The sequence below is a fragment of the Urocitellus parryii genome, chromosome 12, assembly GCF_045843805.1.
Source record: "Urocitellus parryii isolate mUroPar1 chromosome 12, mUroPar1.hap1, whole genome shotgun sequence".
NCBI lineage: Eukaryota > Metazoa > Chordata > Mammalia > Rodentia > Sciuridae > Urocitellus > Urocitellus parryii.
Genome location: NC_135542.1, coordinates 1,141,312 through 1,164,412, shown reverse-complemented (window position 1 = coordinate 1,164,412; position 23,101 = coordinate 1,141,312). Strand labels below are relative to the sequence as shown.

The window sequence follows — 23,101 nt, the reverse complement described above, 5'->3', positions numbered from 1 at the left end:
ATTCAGGGAAACTTCAGGCCTCTGCAAACACAGGAAAGGATCTGAAAAAAAATCTGTCCTTTTGTTAAAAGAAATTCACATTTACTGACCTTAGTAAAGTAAATAGAGGACACAGGCAAAGGTTTATGAATACCTCCTTTTCTGCCTGGGAAAAAAATGTTTACAAGAAGAAGAGATTGAGGATCTGACACCTGGCCCAGACAAAGATTTCTACCAGTATCTGTTGCCTGGAAGACTTGATGTACATAATAAGACAAACACTTGCTTGCTGCACATCTCCCCACAACCTTCAATAGCCTGGCTACCCTCTCCTCCCCAAACCCAAGCCCCTACTCACTTTTAAAGCTCTGTGTAAAGTTCAGCCATAATCATCCTCTTTGAATTCCATGTTTAATGTGTGTGGCTTCCATGCTTAGACGTGCGATAAAGTAGCAGCTTCTTTTTCCTGCTATCGTCTATTGTCAGTTACATTTCAGAGAATTCGTGAAACTTCAGAAGAAAATAAGAGTACACTTAAGACTTCCCTATTCCCGTTGGCGGCTAACTGAACGGAACCACCTCCCTTCAAGAAAACAAGGTCAAGGGCACCAGGGTCCCAGCACAAGCCCTACTCAGGAGAGAGACTCAGTTCTATTAGTGGGTTGGGTGGAGAATGGGAGCCCAGCCTCTTGGTGGCACTTGCCTTGAATTTAGCCTCTATGACACGTAGATGGATAAAGGTGCGGAATTCTGCTGGGCTGCCTTTCCAGAGAGAAAGCACAACTTTCTCCTGGGAGCTGAGAGAGAGACAGATTCCTGTGTCCTGGGCTTCCCCCTCCTAGAGTGGAATTCCCATCAAGTTGAACGGAAAGGAAGGAGTGGGAAGTAGATCATGATTCAAATGATACAGACTCAGATTGCTCGGACCAAATGTAGTTGTTTTTCTTAAATAAAAGCTTCTTAATTTTCTGTGTGCTCTTAGGACAATTTCCATGAATTTAAATGGCCCTCTCTTGAAAATAAGCTCCATCAGTCATGCTTCTTTCCTTGGGGAACAGGATCACAGAGTTCTTCTAATTGCTTTTGGGAATGTGGAACTCCACTCTCTGGTATTTTCATGCCAGAGATAAATGTGATTATTGAGCAGACCCAGATGAGAAAGAATCTCATAAAATTTTTGGAAATGGCAAGAATTAATCAACTAATAAACTACTTCTACCACCTCGTTTAGCGTTCTACGAGTTTCTGAACAGATACTTGGAAACAATAGGGACCATCCTAGGCACATAGCTATGTAACGCCACTTGAAGGGTAAGAGGAAGTCACAGATGGGCCACTTTAGGTAGGCATTACACTTATTATGGGATAAGTTTCCGTCTTCTATCCCTAGACAGTCTTGTGATTTTCTAGGCTCAGTTTCCCCAAGTGGCTCCTGATTAGCTTCTCTTTGCTACACTGGTCTTCCTCCATTTGTTTTTTTTTTTTTTTTTTTTTTAAAATAAGAGTCACTTTTCTTTTTTTTTTTAAAGAGGAGAGAGAGAGAGAGAGAGAGAGAGAGAGAGAGAGAGAGAGAATTTTTAATATTTATTTTCTAGTTCTCGGCAGACACAACATCTTTGTTGGTATGTGGTGCTGAGGATCGAACCCGGGCCGCACGCATGCCAGGCGAGCGCGCTACCGCTTGAGCCACATCCCCAGCCCCTTCCTCCATTTGTTGTCAGCTTCAATGCATGAGGTAAAATATTTCAGTTTTAGTTCAACCTTTCACAAGAAAAAAAGTACTTCAGTGCTTTAGAGTTATTCCTTTTATCAGTAATCATAACAGCATACATATAATCTTAATATATTTTATACAATACAGGTTTTATATGCCTGCATATGCAAATATAATATATGAAAATATTGAGGTTAACATATTTTTCCATTTCTTGTGAAGTCCAGAAAAAAATAACACATTTAATGAATACTAAAAAATTCCCTTAGACTGTTTTCTGATAGCATAAATTGAGAATTTAATGTTAAGCCATAAGCCCCAGCTTAATACTATAATAATCTTTTTATTATATTCCCTAAAATATGTTTCCACAATGTTCATTATGTTAAAGCAGAAAATATCAATATTTCAGTCTTTTGAAAAGAAACAGATAATTGAAGGGAGTGAAGGGGGGAGAAGACGGTACAGGGGTAGAAAGCGTAGTAGAAATGAACTGCATATTATTACCCTAGGTACATATATGATTATACAACCAGTATGACTCTACAACACCCATGACCCAAAGAATGAGAAGTTACACTTCATTTATGTATGATGGGTCGTCATGTGTAACTAATTAGAACAACTAATTTACAACATGATGTTTATATAACAAGATGGTAATCAAGACAAAATTGTGAAAAATATGTGTCAAACTGTATTATCTAATAAAAACAAAGTAAGCAAAAAATTACAGGGTACTGAACATCTATATAAATTTTTTAGAAAATGCTTCTAGTAAAGAGATTAAAAAGGCAAGGGAGACAACCAAGAGACAGGTTTCACTACTGGCCAGCCTCCTGGTGAGCCCTGAGATTTCTTCTTTGCCAATCTTGCAGAACTATGTTAAAATTAGGAATTTTGCATTCTGCAGTAGAAGACTTATTCATCAAGCTTCTGCCCATGTCATTATGTGATTCAATAAAACTAAAATATATTTTTTACTTTATGTTATCAGACTTAAAAAATTCCCTATTGTGATTTTACTAGAAAATTCTTCAAATGTTACAGTAAAAGTTATTATAATAATAAGACCATAGACTCAAAATTTTATAAAAAGGTGATTTTTTTCTGTATACAAGAAAGAGGAAGAAAAAGGGAAAATAATAAGATCCTTCATAAGAAACGCTCTACTGATCTACTCATCTGTTAATATTTTGAAATCACAGATATGTTCAAAATATATCTGAATGCAGAACAAATGTGAGAAACGAGGCTAACTTAAGAAATCTACCTGGACATTTCTTGAACAATTTCTTGTTCTATAGTGATGGGTTTGTGTTTCAAAAATTAATTAGTTTTTTTTTTTTTTTTTATGTTTAGATATCCCTTGTGTCCCAGAAGCCACAGAACAGAGGAGCCTTTCAGCATTTATATCATTTGTCATAGGGAAGTTCTGGATAAAGATATTTTTTGATAATTAGATAGGAAGAGGTCTTTATAGAGAAGAAATAAATGGAAAAAAGTTTTCATCAATGGTTAGTTAGGGAAAGAATCTGGGTAGAATCAGTACTTTGATTCCAGAATGTGGAGTCAAATCTCATAAAAGTCAGTCAGCCAACCGGACGTCTATTCAGTCTAGGCCACGAGAATTCCACCCCGATAGGCCCAGGAGGTCTATGACTCCCTTGATGCCATCTGTAAAATGCCGTGTTTGCATATCTGTTCATCCTTCCAAAGACAGAGTTCATGGCTTCTGAAATATGCAACTCGGAAAGTTCTATGAACCATTCAATAGTCAGTTCCTACCTCTGCTATGTTGGATTCTGAGTCAAACTTAATTAATCAAACTCTTAATTTGTAAAAAAAAAAAAAAAAAAAAAACAGAAAAACCTCTCCAACCCCATTGGTTCAAAGCAGTAAGCAATTAGTTCTGCTCAGGACTGTATGGCCAAGTTAGAACACTGATTTGGACCAGATTTGGTTGATTGTAAAGGACAAACCTATAATCCCACCAACTCAAGAGGTTAAGACAAGAGGGTTACAGACTTGAGGTCTGCCTCAACAAATTATCAAGACCCTGTCTCAAAATTTTAAAATAAAAAAGGGACCAGGATGTAGCTAAGTATCTGTGTCCTGTGTTCCATCCTCAGTACCCACCCCTCCCCACCAAAAAAAGCTCACAGAAGGACTTGTTCATATGTCCATGGACAATACATGAGTTAGCCAGGAATATCAGGTCTCCTATAGTCCCACACATGTGTCTGGAAGTTGCTTTCCTGGGACAATGATAGTGACCAAGTCACTAGCCTCTCATCACTCAGAAGGGTAGTTTAGACATATTGGTATGGCAGCATCAGGGGTCCAAGAGAGAAGAGAAGCATGCAAATCCCTTCACAGCATAGATGTAGAATCAAAGTACACTATTGTCACTTCCTTTTCTATCAGTGCAATGATTCAAGTACCAAGTCCATTCCTTATTCAAGACGTAGAGGAAAACATTGCACCTCTTGATGACAGAATTCTCAAAATCACACATACTGATGGCATGCTGTATGGGGGAGTATGGAATTGAGGGAATGTAGGCGATCACCCAGCGTCCCTAGTGGTAGTTCAGAATGTTGGTTCTAATCCATTACTGTGCCTGTCATCCACACCCTGGCCACAGCCTCATCACGGGAACACTGTTCTCACCTCTTGTTTGATGCATGAAAACACAAATTGGTGTCAACATACTTTATATACAACCAGAGAGATGAAGCATTGATGTTTTCATTGACCATGTAAAATGGTCTGACTAAGAAGAGCATACAGGTGGAAATCCAAAGTCAGTTCTCAACTTAGACCTGGGGAGACCTCTGGGTTCTCCTCACCCTCTTACACCTTGCCATCCTTACAGGTAGAAATGAATTCTCAAAAGAAGAGGAGAAAAATAGGGAGAAGATCTGGACATGTAGAATTGCAGTGTGAAGAAGACTGTCTCTATCACCACAGCCTCAGGAAGAGACACCCTAACTGTTCCCCAGAACCATGAAAATAAATGGCTAGAGCACCAAGTACTCTATTTTGGGATGATTTGTTACACAGCATTGTTGGAAATGACCAAATGATATACCAAATTACAACAGATATGAAGGTCTCTTTCCTTATAGATCTTACAGTCTAATGGGGAGAGACACACAGAAACTAATAAACCAGCAAAATCATATCAAATATATAGTTAGTGCTATGGATAAAATGAGTCAGGAGGTGGTAAGGAACTTCTTTAGTTGGGAGGATGAAAGATTTTTGACAAAATACTGCTTGTGCTTTCAAATACATATGGGGCACTGAACTCTGCGATAGTGATTTTCTACATTTTACTACAATGTTTTTAAGATGCCCTAATTCTTAACCCCCATGTGTTAATAAGATTTCCATTCCTAGAATAAATGCCTGAAATAATTAACTTCTAAAGAGAAAAGTTTATTGCCTCACAGTTTCATAGGTTGCAGACCATGGTCAGTTAGCCTGTTGCTTTAGGGCCCACGGCGAGGCGGCACATCATGGTGGCAGAACGGCAAAGCTGTTTACTTCATGAATGGCAATCAAAATAGAGAAGGAAGAAGGGACTGGGGTCGTGCCTTCCATGACATAAGACCTCCTAATAGGCTCCATCACTTCAAGGTCCCTTCACCTCCCAGTGGTGCCAAGCTGGGGATCAAGTCGTTAACACATGAGAATCTGGGGGACATTCCACGTTCAAATGATAGCACTTCAACTATCACTCAGCCAGTCCTCAATAAGGGGTCAAATTCAAGTGGATTAGAGTGACTCGCAATCCAATAAATAAACATTGATATTATCCGATGACATTATAGCAGGTTACAAGTAAAATATTGCTGTTCATTTTATTTTTGTTAATGGAGCAAGAGAGAATTTATGTCACTCCAATGGTTTACTTGCTTGATCTGATTAAATATATCTTCTGGTAAATAAATCAACAACTCTTCAAGACACTGCTTATTGCACCTGCTATTTCATGCTGATCTTGGAGTCCCTATCTTTCCTTTGGGTTTAATATTATAGCCATTGAACATCCTGAAGTCCCACTGTCAATTATTTTAAGGAAGAAAAAGCAGTAACTAGTCTGTTTCAAATTGCTCAGAAAAGCACCAGGGAATGAGGCAGCCACCCAATAGTTGCAGAGCCCAGCAGCAACAGGTGAGCAATCAAATTTTATTATTCTTCACCAGGTGGAAAATCACCTTTTATTTGAAATCTTTTTGATATTTGGATGGTTGCAATGATCCAAAAAGGAGAATATGTTCCCAGCAGACCTGAGCTGAGCTCATTCTTAAATTATGTTATGCCTTCCTGATGATGTGATCCCACCATGCACACATCAAAGGGGTATTTCATGGTCGGCTTTTACATCTATCTGGCCATGATATAGGGGAAAGGCCACAGTATCATGTACTGGTCCTGCATGAGAAATGCACATGATTCTGAGTAAAGTCCTAATCACTAAAGGGCAGAGAGGAGGCACCATTGGGAAGTCGTTAAGACATACTTAATTGGCAAGGCTTTGATAATGGTGGCGAAAACATGGGGTGTGGTTGAGAAAATGAGAAAGAAGAGAGAGAGCAAAGCATTTATGCAGAATAAAAATGTTCTAGGCCATAGATCTACCATCCTAGTTTTATAACTATGAGTTTTTTAGAAATGTCATTGCTCCCATCATAAAACCCCTAAGAATTCTTGAAATATTCTGCTAAGAAATGCACAGTTTCTGATCACATTCTGGCTATTTCTCAAGATTTCCAGGACTCTTTCTCATGGCTCCTCTCATGGCTATATTGAAATCTGAATCCACCCTGCAGGGAGACAAATCTATACATCCAACCTCCTTTTCTTACATACAGTCAACACTATTACTAGACAATGATCAAGTACCTAGTAACTGAGATGTAAGACTCAATTTTATTATTTTGTCTAGCTTCAATTTTATATTTAGCAGTAACCTAGTCTATAGCTAAATTATGGACTTTTGCTTTGAAATCAAAGAAGAAGGAATAGGGCATAGGAGAAGACAATATACCCCTATAGAGTCATTTCAGCACTGTGGACAGCTATCTTGAGCATTGTTTAAGAATCATTTAACCTTGACCACCTTTAGAGATCCTTATACAAGTTATCTATTCAGACAACACTTAGAAGTAGTGTGAGACAGTTGTGAGCCTATTTAATAAACCGTGTTTATTTGTTTAATCAACACTTTAAAGTGCAACACATTTCTTTTCAATATAATTGAATTGTATCCATGACCTCATTAGTAACAGAACTTGATTTATACACAGAAATGTTTACATACACCCTCTCTATATACACTCCATTTTCCTAATGAATGGAACACTAGGAACTTTGTGTGCTCTGGCCACTGATTAAAAATAGAGGTTCTGTGGTATCGTCCTAGACCATCTTGAGCCAGAACTTGAAGATTGACTCCTAAGGGTCAAGTATGTTTCTAGAAGTACTAAAAGACCTTTTGAAAATCTCCACTCTACCCAGTGACTTGTTATGCCTTTAGATTAATGTTAATTCCAAACGTGATTGTTGATTTTATGTATTATTATCTGTTAAAGAGAATATAAAAAGCCAGATAAAGAATAAGGAGCCATAAAAATAAGTCAGGAAGTTCTGAGTTTTTTCTAAGAGCTGGTACACAAAGTGATCTGGTCAAGTCACTTAAGTCTCTAATCTCAATATCTTAAATTAGAGTGTTTTATATTAACCTTATAAGTTCCCTTCCAGCTAAAAGTTGTTGTTGTTGTTGTTGTTGTTGTGTGTGTGTGTGTAATTATTGTGGCCAAATAAATCATCTTAAAAATTAATTTTACTTGTGATTTTAAATGATTCTGCCATCAACTGGAAATTAGCACCATATCAGTGTTCTATACCTAGTTCAGTGTTTCAGTTTTAATGTGAATTATCATCGTGACAATTTTTAATGTATATAATTCCATTTCATATGTTGAATATCTAGTCCCAGTAAATAATGTATATAAACAGAAAGGAAAAAATGACAATTTTTGTTGTTCAAATTAAGGATTAAACAATCAAACAAATTTTGACAACCAGACATAATTATTCAGAAAACTCACCAAAACAAAAATGTCAATTACATTTTACAAAGGTATTCACTTTCCCCCAAAATATATTTCTTTTGATATTGACTCAGGTCTTTGAGGCATTTCCCACAAGCCAGTGGAAAAGTACTTATTGGTTTGGAATGGTTAACTCTTTCTGTTTTCTCAAACACATTTCTAAATGTAGTGAAAGAAGACATTTGGGGACAGTTGCTATGGTACCTCTTCCTTACGAATATCTAGTAAATAGAGTTTTTCTGTGACACAAGTTCTTTCTACAGCCTGGTGACAAAAGTCTCCCATGAGGAGAAACAGAGGGTGTCAAAACTGAGTCCCTGGAATCCAGGAGATAAATCTAGATGAGACGGTCCTAAAGACTTGGCTCTGAAATTATAAAACTCTTGTCAACATAAAAACACAAGTTGATATGCAAAGAAACCCATTTATAAATTTATACTAGGAACCTTAATGAGAAATAAAGGGACTGTTAATGCAGATAGAGAAATCTAGAGTTCCTTCACCATTTCCTAATGGAACTTGGATATTTGGTCATTGTGAGTATCCTGGGCCCCTGATTGAGTGTTTTATAAATTTTAGCCCATGCCCTGATATAACAAAATTAATTTTGAGCCATCCTGTGGCCACGTTGTTTCCTCAGTTTGGAGAAAAGTTAAAGGAGATGATGTCACACCCAAAACAAAAAAGACATATTAACAAACTGTCAATATTTAAGTGTTAAAAGAAATTCCTTATATCTTACACTTACTTTTCACATTGACAGTTTACACTATTGTTGGGATGACTTTACTAAGCTCTTAAAACACTATTATTGCACCTGTTAAAGTTTTATATTCTGTGTTTCTAAACCACCATTGAAAATGTTCTATATATCATATATAATGAAAAAAATTGTAATTGCTTTTTGTGAAACTAGAAAGAAGACAAGATATCCACTCTCATCATTCCTATTCACTATCATAATTGCAATTTTAGCCATAACAATTAAGCAAGAGAAGAAAATGAAAGGAATACAAACAGGAAAGGAATAATTCAAATCATCACTACTTGCAGATTATATGATTCTATATTGAGAAGAGTCAAAAAACTCCAACAGAAGACTTCTAAAGATAATATAAAATTTCAGCAATGAAGTAGGAAACAAAAATCAATGTACAAAACTAATATCTTCCTTTTATACCAATAATATACTTTAAAAAAATCAGGAAAATTATTCCATTCATAATAACCTCAAAAATTAAAATGCTTAGGAATAAATCTAACCAAGAAGAAAGACTTCTACAATGAAAATTACAGAGGACAGAAGAAAGAAATTTAAGAAGATACAAAAAGAAGGAAAGACCTGTGTGTGCACAGGTAAGAAGAATTAAAATTGTTATATGGCTATATTACCAAAAGCAATTTAGAGATTCAGTGCAATCTCCATCAAAACACTAATGACATTCTTCCCAGAATTAGAAAAAAAATCCTTATCTTCATATGGAAGAATAAAAACCCTGAATAATCAAAGCAATACTAGGCAAAATAAAAAGCAGTGTTGAAGGTATTCCAACACCTGACTCAAATCATACTATAAAAACTGCATGGCACTTGCACAGCAAGATGCATAGACCAGTGGAAGAGAGTAGAAGACATAAAGAGACCAATTCACATAGATATAGTCATCTGGTTTTTAAAAAAGACTAAAAAAACATACAATGGAAAAATGATAGCCTTTTTAGCAAATGGTGCTGAGAAAAATGGATATCACATGTGGAAGAATGAGACGAGACCCCTTTTACATTGCACAAAAGTAAACTAAGAAATGGATGAAAGACCTGAGAATTAGAACGGATGCTTTGCAACTTGTAAAAGAAAATGTAGGGTCAACATTTCAATATTTAGGTATAGGCAAGGACTTTCTCAACAGGACTCCTAAAACTTAGGAAATAATACTAAGAATCAATAAATGGGATGAAATCACATTAAAACTTCTGTACAACAGGAAACCATTAGGAATGTGAAAAGAGAACCTATAGAATGAGGGGGAATTTTTTCCAGCTACTCTTCTGACAGAAGAATAATATCCAGACTATATAAATAATTAAAAAACCTTTCATGCCACAAAAACAACCCAAACAATTAATGGGCATATAAAAAATGGATAATTTTCAAGAAGAAACACTAATGGTTAATAAATACATGAAAATAATCAACATTTTTAGTGCTTGAGAAAATATAAATAAAAACTACACTGAAATTCCATCTCTGGTTAGAGTGGCAGCCGTCAATAACACAAAGAATGATCAAGGTTGAAGAAAAAGGAAACCTTTGACGCTGGTGGTAGAATTTTAAATTAATACAATCACTATGGAAATTGGGATGGAGATTACTGAAAAGCCTAGGAATGGAGCCCCCAAACAACCCAGCTATCCGCTCCTTGGTATTTATTCTTAAAGAATTAAAGTTGCCATCCTATAGTGACACATGCACACCTGTGTTTGTAGCAGCACAATTCACAGTAGCCAAGCTATGGAACCAGCCTAGGGGTCCATCAAGGAATGCATGCATAAGGAAAATGTGGAATAGATACATAATGGAGTTTTATTCAGCCATAAAGAAGAATGAAATTGTCATTTGCAGGAAAATGAGTGTCTCTTGACAGCGTTATGTTACTCAAAATACGCCAAACCCAGAAAGTCAAGGTTTGTCTGCTTTCTCCCATATATGGAAGCTAGAGAGAATAAAGGGAAAAAAGGAGGGAATCCATGAAACTAGAAGGAATACATACAGAGTACAGGAATAGGAGCACAGGAAGGGGAAAAGGGACAGAAGAGGGAGGTACTGAGGAATAAAATTCACCAAATCCTACTGTTACATTCTGTGCACATACAAATATGTAACAAGACATCTCATTACTATGTATACTTATAATACACCAATAAAAACTAAGCCCTGAAAATATCCTATATAGATTAATAGACTGAATTCTGACATTAAGAACTCTGGAATGGAAAAAAAAACAGCATATCTATTCAATAAAGATTTCTATTTTTATATTATCTTTGTTCCGCATACTAAGTCTTATTTTACTTGACATAGTCATATTTCTTCCAGGGCTTCTTTGTCCATAGGTTTCCAAATTAAATGAAATTACTTAAAAGGAATCAATAACAAAACTAAGACAGCTCAGACCTGGATTGGTTCCTAAAATAATTTCCAATCTTTTTTACCAGAACAATGTTAGTCAAGTTTGAAGGATATTTTAAGAGGTCCTAAATCAGATTAAGTGCTGGCTCTCAGATCTGTGCACCTCGGAATGCTGCCAGATAGCAATCTCTGAGACTGAGTCATTTTACATTAGGAGAGCTTGTTCCGATGATGCCCAAATGACTCATGGCTTCTAATTCTCTTAAAGAGAGCCATGAGACCTGCAATGTTAATTACATTATGGCACTGAGTGGAGAGGTATTTAATGGAGATGGATCCAAATTATGCATCTCAGGCTCCTGTCAGCAGAGTATTTTGGAGTACAGGTTTGTCCTCACAGAGAACGCATGCTGGTCTCACAGCACCAGGGTGGTTAGTCTTTCTACTTTGTAAATATATCTTTAATGAATGAAATACTAGCAATGAGGACCCAAGTAATTAGAATGTGTGTGATTTGCCTGGTCTGGCCAGGCTGCTGCAGGAGACAACAGCACTGGGCAGCAGCTGCTGGGTGCTCACGTGGTTTAGTGAGTGTAGATTTCATTCTGAAAGGAGTATTTTATTGGAAATGGCCATTTCCCTTGGGTATGGATGATAGATCTGGTGGACAGCTTGCTCCAAACAACATTTGTTTTGATGGAAGGAGATTTTGTTATGCCTTAACCAAACAGACACTCTCTACATTAATCAAGGACAGGCTGTCTTCTGTGTTCTTAAAGGAATGAAACAAAGGAGCTTTGTTTAGTAGGGTTTACCCAGAAGAAAATATCTTCCACATCTCATTTTATATGTCTGCTTTGGTGGGATTTGTGCCTTTGCTGAAATGTAAGGAGTCAGATTATTCATCAACCCCACACCTGCATTCCTAGTGTGTGTTTACAGATATTGGGCCTTATTTCCCACTCATTTAGAACATACTTGGGGCATGAGCAGTTAAATGCTTTGAGAGGGTTTTATGTATGTAAAGTCTACATAGATGTATGGCTTTTAATTCTGTTAAATAATGAGAACAACACTGTCTGCTTCTCTCAGTTCTAGAAGCACCTTGAGACTGGAGACAAAACCAATCGGTACAGTTCATTTCTCTGAAGTCTTATAGATGCAAAGACTGCCTTGTCCTAGGTACCAAGCTGTGAAATGGGCCAGGGAGGCTGGAGTTGACTGAGCTCACAGCTATGAGGAAAGCACCATTTCACCAGATCTGAGCCAGAGCAGGCAAAGCTGGGCCACCATAGAGAATGATGTTCTTGAAGGCAGGGCCACAACTACACAGAGAGAGAAAAACCCTGCCCTGGAGAGAGGCAAAAAAGAGATAAAGATACCACAGACCCGTATTTTACTGATATGGATGTATATCTGTACAGGTAGAAGATTAGATATGTGTCTATCTATGCATATCTACACATGCACATACATATGCTTATTAGCTTGATTTGTCATTTATACACACTTAGATGTACAGTACAGAAGCCTCCAGTTGCTCTCTCGTCCAATGCCCTGCTCAGCACTGAATTTTTCCTACATTAGACTTCACTTTAGTTTGCATATTTATATTTGCATCTTACCTATTTCTAAGTTTCAGAGTTGATCCATATGAAAACATACTCATGTATATAAAGTTATCAGAAACTACATGTATAGCCTGTTTGCAAAAAAAAATGCACATGATGAAATACTATTATAACATAAAATGTATCTAAAGGTAAAAACTGCTAAATGTGTCTTTTAAATCTCTTAAGTCATCTACTTTTAACTTTTCTATGTATTTCCTATTAACCTGAGCCCACACATAAGCAACCAGTTATACATTTCTCCTTAATGGAAAGTGGAAAACACAAAGTTCTCAAGAAAAGCAAAATTTTGAAAAGAGCATCTTATGTGGAAGTCTACAGCCTCATTCTTAGAGCAAATACAATAGTAAATAAGGTATGACTTATTTGGGGTGTAGACTTACACGAATATTTAAATAAATTAAAATACAAGTTTAAAATGATTCTGTTATCCAACAAATAATTTTCTAGTGATCAAAACTGTATTAGAGAAAGCCAGGAGTTTGCTATTGCCTGAAAAATTGATAGTGATATTCTAAATCCTGAATAGGAAGTCCTAAGTATGCAACGACTGCTTTTGACTGTTCTTGATGGGGCACAATAAAATAAAGAATTAAAAATTTCAGGGTGCATGCATATCCTCAGAACTTCCATCCATCCCTCCCTGAGCTGAAAGGACGTTGGATGGTGACTGAATACGTGTTCTTACATAGACTAATGACAGTCATGCAGGGCCCTTGTGGGAATCTCTTTAATCTGATCTGGAATTCTGGGAATGTTACTGCCTGGTCTGAAAGTTTGTGACCCACCCATTTTGTAAGATTGTCTTCCTTTTTTAATTTCCCCAAAGCTTTTGGTCTGAGTCCCAGAGCAGAATATATTTGTGATAAATGGCTCTTAACCGAACCAATGTACAGGCTGAGTTAAATAAATTAAAAGAGTATTTATTGCCAACACATCCATTTCAATATCTAAAAGTCCTTTCCATGTACTAAATATGGTAGGGTTGGCATTTTTAGCCATCATGATGAAGTTTTCTCAAAGAAATTTTCTCAAACCAGAATAAAATGAACTCGTTTCCATTGTATGAAATATAACTTAAAATTATTATAAAAGGGGAAAAATATGTGTGGCATTTATTATTTTATCCTCAGCTGAAAACAAACAAACAACAACAACAACAAACATCCCTTTTTGCAGACTTGAGCTTATTACACAGGTTCCAAGTTAGACCCACATGGAAATAACTAACGAGCTACCCCACCCTCCCTGAGCAGGGCCTAAGTATGCAGCACACTGAAATGTTTGATTGAAGGGCTGCCTTCTTGTATGTCTCATTTTTCATGAGGAACAAATATGAGAATTCATTTTAGGATCAAAATAGAACATTTCAATGTTATACTTGACATTCACATTGTCTGTAGCTGTCAAAACAAACACCAATTGGATGACACATCATCTTGTTAAAAGAGCCTTGCTTCAGTGGCTTGGAACTCACAGGCAATTTAGTCACACTGGCCACAGCTCCCATTGATGTTGGGCATCATTTGAAATAACACAGGCACACTAAATATGGTCTTATTGATAAAATAAAGCCTACGAGCTTATTAACCATGAAAAAGTATTGGTTCTCACTTTTAATATTTATTGGTTCTTTACTTTTAATATTAAACACATGGAGATAGAAGAATATTATTATTGAGGGTTAGGCTTGTAACTCAGTGGTAGAGTGTTAAGGTGTTTGCCTAGCTTTCATGACACCTGGGTTCAGTCCTGAACCCACGTGTATCTTAAATGATATATATCATTTTATCCTAAGCTAAAAAAAAGAAACAACAACAAACAAACAACAACAACAAAAAATCCCTTTTTGCAGACTTGAGCTTATTATACAGATTCCAAGTTAGACCCACATAGAAATAACTAACAAGTTACCCAACCCTCCCTCAGCAGGGCCTAAGTATACAGCACACTGAAATTTTTGATTTTTCATGAGGAACAAATATGAGAATTCATTTTAGGATCAAAATAGAACATTTCTCTGTGTATGTATATATTATGAAGCAAAACTCCTCTTAAGGATTTGGTATAAGATGTTCTTTATTTTACCATTGGAAATAAATATTGCAAACATAATGAGGTACTTTGTTATTTTGTTCTTACAAATCTACAGTCATCTTTAAAGCCATTCAATCCAAACTTTCACAATAGGAAAAGTTTGTCAAGTAAGAATTTCACTGTAAGAAGTCATGTGCCTAAGCCGTCTTCTTTTTTTTCCCATGCAACAAGGTAAGTACAATGGTGAGATACTTTCAGGCCAGCGACTGCTCATGATTTAATAGCAGTGATAGGTATTTGTATTTCCACTAAATAGGTGCATAGGAATATCCAATAAGTCATCCCACCACCAATTATTGTGTGCAATTTTCTGGGAACTATAGGTCCTGTTCATTAGATTGACCAGAAGCAATGTTATGTATAAGGACAAACCTTGTTTCCAGATCTTTCAATTCTCTTATCTCTATGCCTCTGCCTTCTAAAAGCACTCAGTCTCCCACATTACAAGCTCCTTCCACTCTTCCAAGTGGGAAAGAAAGGCATTTAAGATACAAGCGAGTTACAAATGGTGAATATAGGAAGCTCATGGCAGTGGATCTCATCCTTGGTGGCTTGAAAACACACACACACACACACACACACACACACAAACAAACACAATACATACACACACACACACAAAAATAAAAATTAGAGGTGTAATCCTGAAAAAACAAAGGGTCTTTCAATTCACAGTTATACAATTATATGTCTGTCAATTTCAAGTGGAGGATCCTTTATCCAAAATAATTGAGATCAAATATGTTTCAGATTTTGGATTTTGTTCAAATTGTAGAATATTTGCATATTAGTAACAAGATATCTTGGGGATGGGACTCAGGTCTAAATACAAAATTAATATCTGTATCACACACACTTTACATGCACAGCCTGAATGTAATTTTATTCACTTAATTATTAATAATTTTGTAGAGGAAACAAAGTTTCATGGTGTAGAATTTTCCACTTGTAGTCTCATGCTAAAGCTCAACAAGTTTCAGATTTGGATGGATTCTCAAGCTACATCATCAATTTATATAAATTGCCTTCCAAATTAAAATAGGTTCATTATTAGTATAATTAAATTTAGAATCAATTTTTAAAATGAATTTAATATTTAATTTTCCTTCCTCAATTATGGTGAGGCCCCTAACTTGCACTGGGGCATCCCACCTGGGTCTACTCTTATTTCCTTCCATAGGGAAATGCCTAATACATGATTTTGTCTCTTTAAGAAAAAGTATTCAATGGGAAGGGGTTCAAGAAAGCTCTAAAAATGACCCGAGATGTTGAATGTAATTCAAAATATCACTTAAAAGTAGTGATAAATCATAAAAAGGGATGAACTGTTAATTTAGACTAAGATAACTAGAAATGCCTACAGTAGTACTCAGGCTGGTAGGAAATCTCTAATTTAAAGGGAAGCACTACCAAATATGCAAGCCAATAGTTAGTTTGTCTCATTTATTCTATTTTGGCCACTAGTCAAAATGCTAGCCAAAAGTCATGCATAAAGATTGAGTTTGGGGATCAAAAAGAGCTGGGATCAAAGCCTAAATTCACTTTGGTTATCTCACTTATAAAATTAGGAAATTAAGGCACAACTTCACTGGGCTGCTTGAAGTTATAAGAGTTGATGGATGCCAATGCTGAGACACCGAAAATGTCCCCTTCTCTGCCCTCTTCCTTTCGTGAACTCAAACAGGGAAGACGTGGATCGCCACAGCAGCCCCACACCCTCTTGCAGAGTGGCCACAGAGGCCAAATGTGAAGCTCCTGATGGAGCTCAATGGGGGAGTTTCTGGGGATTTTAATTCCAACTTAAGGAAATAAGTTTTGAATTTTGATAAAAATAAACAACCCTATCAGGTACTGTTTTAAGCTTTTTAAACCATCTCCTTTCATACAAACAATAACCCTACAAAGGAGATGCTGTAAGGATGCCCAGATGAGGAAACTGAGGCACAGAGACTTGTCCTAGGTCACAAAGAGGCCTTTCTAGACCTGGAAATCTTGCAGAAATTGAGTCATCCCAAGAGGTTTGGATGTTGTAGGGGAGGGCACAGGATATCATTCTATTTTGTCTGATCCAGATGATGTGTTAGCAGGCTTTGTCCCTGTTTCACCTTCTGCCCCAGGAGGACACAGCAAGAATGTCCTCAGAAGTTGGCCCCTGATCTTAGACTTCTGGCCTCCAGAATTTGAGACATAAAATCTGTTTTATAAATCACCCAGTCTCTTGTATTCTTCTATCACAACACAAACAATCCGAACACGAGTAAATCAGCAATCTCCCCAATGTTTAAATTGTGGTGATGTACACCAAACATCCATTTTGTGATTGAACTATTTTTGAAGTGCACAGTGTACTCATAGTCCATCATGACCCAGGACCACGACACCTGGCCACACAAATCCAGAGTCCTCTATGCTACTCAGATGGCCCCTGCCCCTGCTCAGGACACATCCTCCAAACTGCTACAGAATCCACCAGGCACAGGGCCTTGGTACACACTGGCCTGCAAGGACCTGAAGGAGGAGGGAACCTATGGCTGGGTGGGACCCAAGACCCAAGATCCTGGGACCAGAGATGCCCACTGACATGCAAAGACAGCTCATGTGCACAGTCACCACTGACTGTCACTCAGAGTCCAGTTGAGACATCGGCAGAATTGGCAGTGGACCTGGTACACCCAGGAGTAGGGGTGAACTGCACCTATTGAAAATGATGGTGTCCAGAGAAAGACAAATTTTGTAGGATTTCACATATCTCAGATTCCCAATAATCAGATTTATCAAAACAAAAAATACAGTGTTCTTTCCTGGGCCTTGGGAGGGGAGCAAGATTCAGTATTGATGGTAGGAGTAGGTCCACATGACTTTTGGAGATGGATGTAGGCGATGGCTATCCAACAACATGAATATGCTTATGTTAAAACCCAAAGGTGAGTCAATACTTAACACATCAGCCATTGAGTGATTTAGTTTAGTAATAATGAATGGTTCTTACCAAAGACTCTACTTTTCCTTAATTTTTGAACCATTAGTTTTTATTTGAATGTCATAGAAAAAAAAGATAAAGTACAATATTTCCATTAAAATATACCATGTTGGTTGTTATTTATGCCCCATCAACTAATTTTGGGCTGTTTTTGCATTTTATTCTCAGCTTTTCTTCAGTATCAGGGCTGGCCTGACTGGCCAGGGGTTAGAGCCAGGGTTGGTTCTGATGGGTTGGGATGGGGCATTACTGTTCAAGACAGAAGACACCTGTAGCCAGATAAATGAACAAAACTGAGGCCCGAAGGAGAAGGTTCAGGTCTTTGGGAGAACGTGTAAAATCACCAAATAAGGAGGAATCAAAACTGTTAGCAGATTAAGTATTTCTGGACCAGGAGCTGAGAGTAAGATGAAGACCACAATGGTGGTGGAACGTGAGAGCAGAGGCAGTAGGATGGAGAGGGAGTCATGGAAATTCAAATGCATAAACCTAATAATTCCTGATATAAGAAAGAGACACTTAAAGTGTCAGGAGAAAGTTGGACATTTTTGTGTGTTTAGAATTCTACTGTCAGGCATGCAGAGACCAACATGGGGCTAGCACCAGTTGGTGGGAGCTTGACTTTTCCAGGCATCAAACACAGCAGGGAAATACCAGCTTCTGCCAATCGGATCTTCCATGCCCAAACCTAAAGAGTGAACTTTAAGTGACATCCTGTGACCCCCTCAAAATTTATTTTCTTATATTCCATTTCCACATGTCTCAGAGAAAGGATTTAAGGATTAATTAATTTTACATTCAGGTCTCAAGGTCCTCGTACTACCTCTGCCGTCCCTGCCTGGTGAGTCACAGAAGACAATGACTCAACTCATAAATAGGACAGGACATAGTGGAAGCCAGAGCCAAAGTCCTTATGAATCTGAGATGACCCATGGCCTTCAACAAGGATGTCCTTTTCTGGGGGAACTTGTCTTTTACCAAGGATTTTGTCATTAAGAATCCATTAAGAAACTGAAGAAGTCCTGGGTGAAAGTGAGATACTTTAGTGAGTGTCTGAATCTGACAATAATATCAGCTTCCATTTATTGAGCAAGCTGGTCCATCACAGTTACCATGCTTTACACACACACACACACACACACACACACACACACACACGTCATATTTAACACTCAATGTAATTAATATTATTCCCCCCATTCAGTTGACTGATGAAACTAAACCTCAAATTATTGAATGATAGCATCCAAATACTCATAACTAGTGGATCTAACATTAAAAACCAGGTTTCCAAAAGTCACCCTTTGAATTATTATGCTGGACTGCATCCAGGCACAGGCCCATCTGTAGGATGCTTCAGGGGTTCTGTTATGCTCAGTGCCCTCAAACCAGTAAGAACCAGGCTGACTCCAGATCCCTGCCCATCCCAGATATGTCCATCTCAGCCATACGCCTGTCCCTGGGAGGAGGTACTCAAGTTATACAGGAAAATTGGAACCCAATCCATTATTCTCAGACATTTCAATATTTACTGGCAGCATAGATGTTTGTCATTTATTTATGACAAATAAATTTATGTACTAACAGGAAATCTACAGGGACCCAGTACTCAAACACCCAAGTTTAATATGTTACATCTTTTTCTTTTTTAATTCTTTTCCAGTCACTGTGATCAAACACCAGATCATTCTATCAGCCACACAGCAAGCACATCGCAATCACTGTCACCGTTTCCAGGGACTCAAGGAAAGGCCTCAGAAGCACAGTGGCCTGGGATGGCTGATGGGACCCACTAGGACAGAGCATTGCAGCAACCAAGTCCTTGCAGGCTCTCAGTGAGGCAGACTTTCTTTCTCTGAGCCATCTATTTTGTCCCGAAGCCACATCACGGGGCTGAAAACTTAAAATAATCCAGTTAATGCAAAATATTTCTTCTGCCCCTAACTGAGCCTGCTTTGAATTCGTGCCAAAATAGCTATTAGTGGTGATTGAAAGTGCAAGATGACTGAGAAGAAATGCTCTCAGGAACAAAAAAAGAAGTACCTTTCCACCCTGGGCTCATCAGCACTAATGAGAGACCAGCCCAGTCAGGCGTGTGGCAAAGAACCAGGACACAGGCAGCTCCGGACACTTCTTCTGATTAATTCATCAGTTGTATGTGATATGAAAGAGCCAAGCAGGATTTTTTGTTTTTGTTTTTTTAATGTTGCTTTTGTTTGGTGAAGGGCTAAAAACAAAGTAAAACTCTATTACAAGTAGACTTCATCTTATTCGGAAGCAAAGTCATCTTAATTTACTGTCACTGGCATGTGACCCATTCTAAATAATGAGCTTTGCTTAGAGGTCTGGAACTTCAGAAGGAATTGTCCCAAAATGGCAATGCCTTCACTCATCCTGGTAGCTGCCCCAAATCCCCAGTCATAGGGTGACACCTAGAAACAGGTAAGGCAAGGTGCATGGAGCTTAATTTGGGGAGGGGAGCAGAATTTGGAGCAGTCTTCAAATTAAAATCTGGTCTAATCTTTCTGGAAACAAAAATCAATATAATTCTTGAAAAAGGGTTAATATCCAACCTGGACTGACCTGTCATTATACAGCAACACTTGAAAACAGAGGTAAGAAAAATAATAGGCATGTTGGGTAGCCTTGAATATTTTTTTTTTTTTTCTGTGTGATGCGCTTGAACTTGCAAAGGTGTGAGTTAGCAGGTAAGTCTTCGGTCTGTCTTATAGAATCATACAAAAATGGTGCAAGACCTAGCTTCTCTCTGTAGAGATGACAAACACACTTTGGCTTTCATCTGCAACAGGTGCACATGCTCCATAAGTGCAAAGAAATTAACAAACCTAGGGACTGGTGCCATTCAAGGAGACAAGGTACTATGGATAATGAGTTTACTGTTGTATGCTTCTGCAAGGCTAAGGATGTGCCATATTAGAACAAAGCCTATTGGTTCTTATGCGTTTGGTTGCCAGTTAGGTTTAAATCTTATTTCCTGCAATGCTGTTAACTAGCTTTCCTCTGAGACATTAAGCCAGCTATATTAACTCTAATTTATTATTTAATTTAAAGGTATCCAAACATTGGCTTAGACATTCTAGATAAGCTTCATAGTTCAATCAAATTTGAAATAGATTTATTTTCACACACATACATGCATACATAAAAGCTAGTAGGAGAGGTTGTGAAAAAGGCTCAGGATTTTCAAAATTGGGATAAATCTTCATTCATCTGTTCTCACTTAGATGATGAGAAAGGAAAGACTCACACAAGGTACACTTTTCATTAATAATAAGTTATGATCTCTCATCTTAATCATTTTTACATAGTCATTATACACAAATCCTAAGACCAATCACGCTATTAGATCTGAGATCAAAATTGGCATAAGTGATGTTCATAGAAATTGTTCACACCTCTGGCTAAAGGGAGTGGTCAGAATCTTGGAATATTTAGTAGCTTCTACAAAATATCGAACCCAGATGCACAGAAAATTGACCTCTTCTCAAAAATGACTTCTTGATCTTCACATCCTGTGAAGATGTTAATTTACAGACCTAAAGGGACTTTGCTGACAAGATTAAATTAAGGACCTTTTGATGGAGAAATTCTGCTGGATAATTTAGGTGGACTCAATATATTTACAAGAATCTTTATAAGGGAAAGAGGGAACCAAGTGTGTTAAAGAATCAGAAAAGAAGACTTTCAAAATAAGTAGAGATCAGAATTATGGAGGGCCCAGAAGCCAAGGAACACAGGCAGTCTGCACAAGCTGTAAAGAGAAAGGAAATAGAGCTTGGGAAGGAATGCAGCCCTGCAACATATTTTAGACTTCTGATTCCTAGAAATCTAAACAATAAACTTTATTGTTTAAATTTATGTTAATATGTTATAGCAGCAATAGGAAGCTAATATGAATTTAAATTTGTTAGATATGGTTCCATTAGAAAAAAACCCAATCAATCGGGACATATATTAACAGATTTATTGCAAGAAGTTGGCTTACACAATCGTGGCTGAATAAGCAAGTCTGATATTCATAGGGCAGGCCATCAGGAAGGATGGGAGGGAACTTTCATACATGAGAAGAAGTTTCCAGCCACATAAATATAAAGAATTTCTCTATTACTAGGAAACCCCAGGCTTTCAACTAATTGAATCAAGCCCATCAAAATTATTTGGGATAATCTCTCTTAAAAATCAGAAGATTACAGATTTTGATAACATTCATAGAATATCTTCAAAGTAAGACCTAGATTAGCATTTGGTTGAAAAACCAGGGGCTGTGGCCTAGCCAAATCAATGTTATGTAGAAGTGGATGCATAGATACCATGTGATTTCAGGCATGATACTTTAAGGATACAAAATGACAATACAAACATTGTATCCCATCCCAAAGAAACATCAGACAAACCCAAGATAAGAATAATAATACTATTTTTTATAAAGATGACAGGTGATGATTTGGTATTCTTCAAAAATGTTAATGTAAAAGCAAAGAATGACAGTGGAAATGTTTCAGAGTAAAGAAAGTCAAAGGTACTTGGTGCAATACCCAGTTCCAGACTGGAACCTGTACAGGATGGTAAATGCTTTTCAAGGATGTTAATGGATCAACTGATGAAACTGGAATAGAAGTGGCAGGTTAGATAAAAGGCGTCAGTGTAAAATTTACTGAAGTTGATAACTGCACTACTTTAAAATAAGATGATATTCTTTTCTTAGAAAATCATCCTCAAATGGTTTAGAAATAAATGTATTTCAGTGCATGTGCAGGGAGAGAGAGAGAGAGAGAGAGAGAGAGAGAGAGAGAGAGAGAGAGTCAATGATTTGCATAATGAATGAAGCATTTCCGTTTTGCTTTAAACAACAGATAATTAATTCATTAAAACAGTTGTCTTTGGCATCTGCCATGATGACTTTAACCTCCACCCAGCTCAGTGCTGATGGTAGTGATCTGGTCAGCAACCCTAAAAGGACTTTGCAAGTCCAGGAGCCCAAATCCCATTTGGAAATGATATCAGGTGTTAGAATCTTTTGCACAAGGAAGGTTTCTTGTAGTAATTCTTAAGGTCTTGATAGGCATCCAAACTGGTCTTTTCACTTTCAGATTCTTTCTCGCTGTACCTCTGATCAAGCCAGCCACACCTTCTCTGGGGATTTAATGCTGGCAAGAGTCATTCTGTTTTGGTGAACCACCACCTCTGGTTCCATGGGTGTCTTTCCAGTATCTTTCAAAGCCATGGCTGAGGTGTGGCTTCCTGAACCACTTGCTCCTGGGCAGGAGTGAACGGGGGTGAATTAGGAACAGAAGCTGACAAAATGTAGCTCCACAGCACCCACAACCATGTCTGCCTCAGAAAAGCTCCAGGAAGCATTTTTAAAAGGAATAACAATTGGAATTGTGGAGGATGAAAAGAAATAGGAAAACACATGGAATTTACA

The 23,101-nt window shown here is 37.5% G+C and overlaps 1 pseudogene; it reads right to left on the bottom strand.

Moving 5' to 3' along the window:
• Window positions 1–22,900, bottom strand: part of LOC144249831 (small ribosomal subunit protein uS10 pseudogene) — a 39,178-nt pseudogene extending 16,278 nt beyond the window's left edge.
• Between the last annotated feature and the right edge of the window lie 201 nt (window positions 22,901–23,101).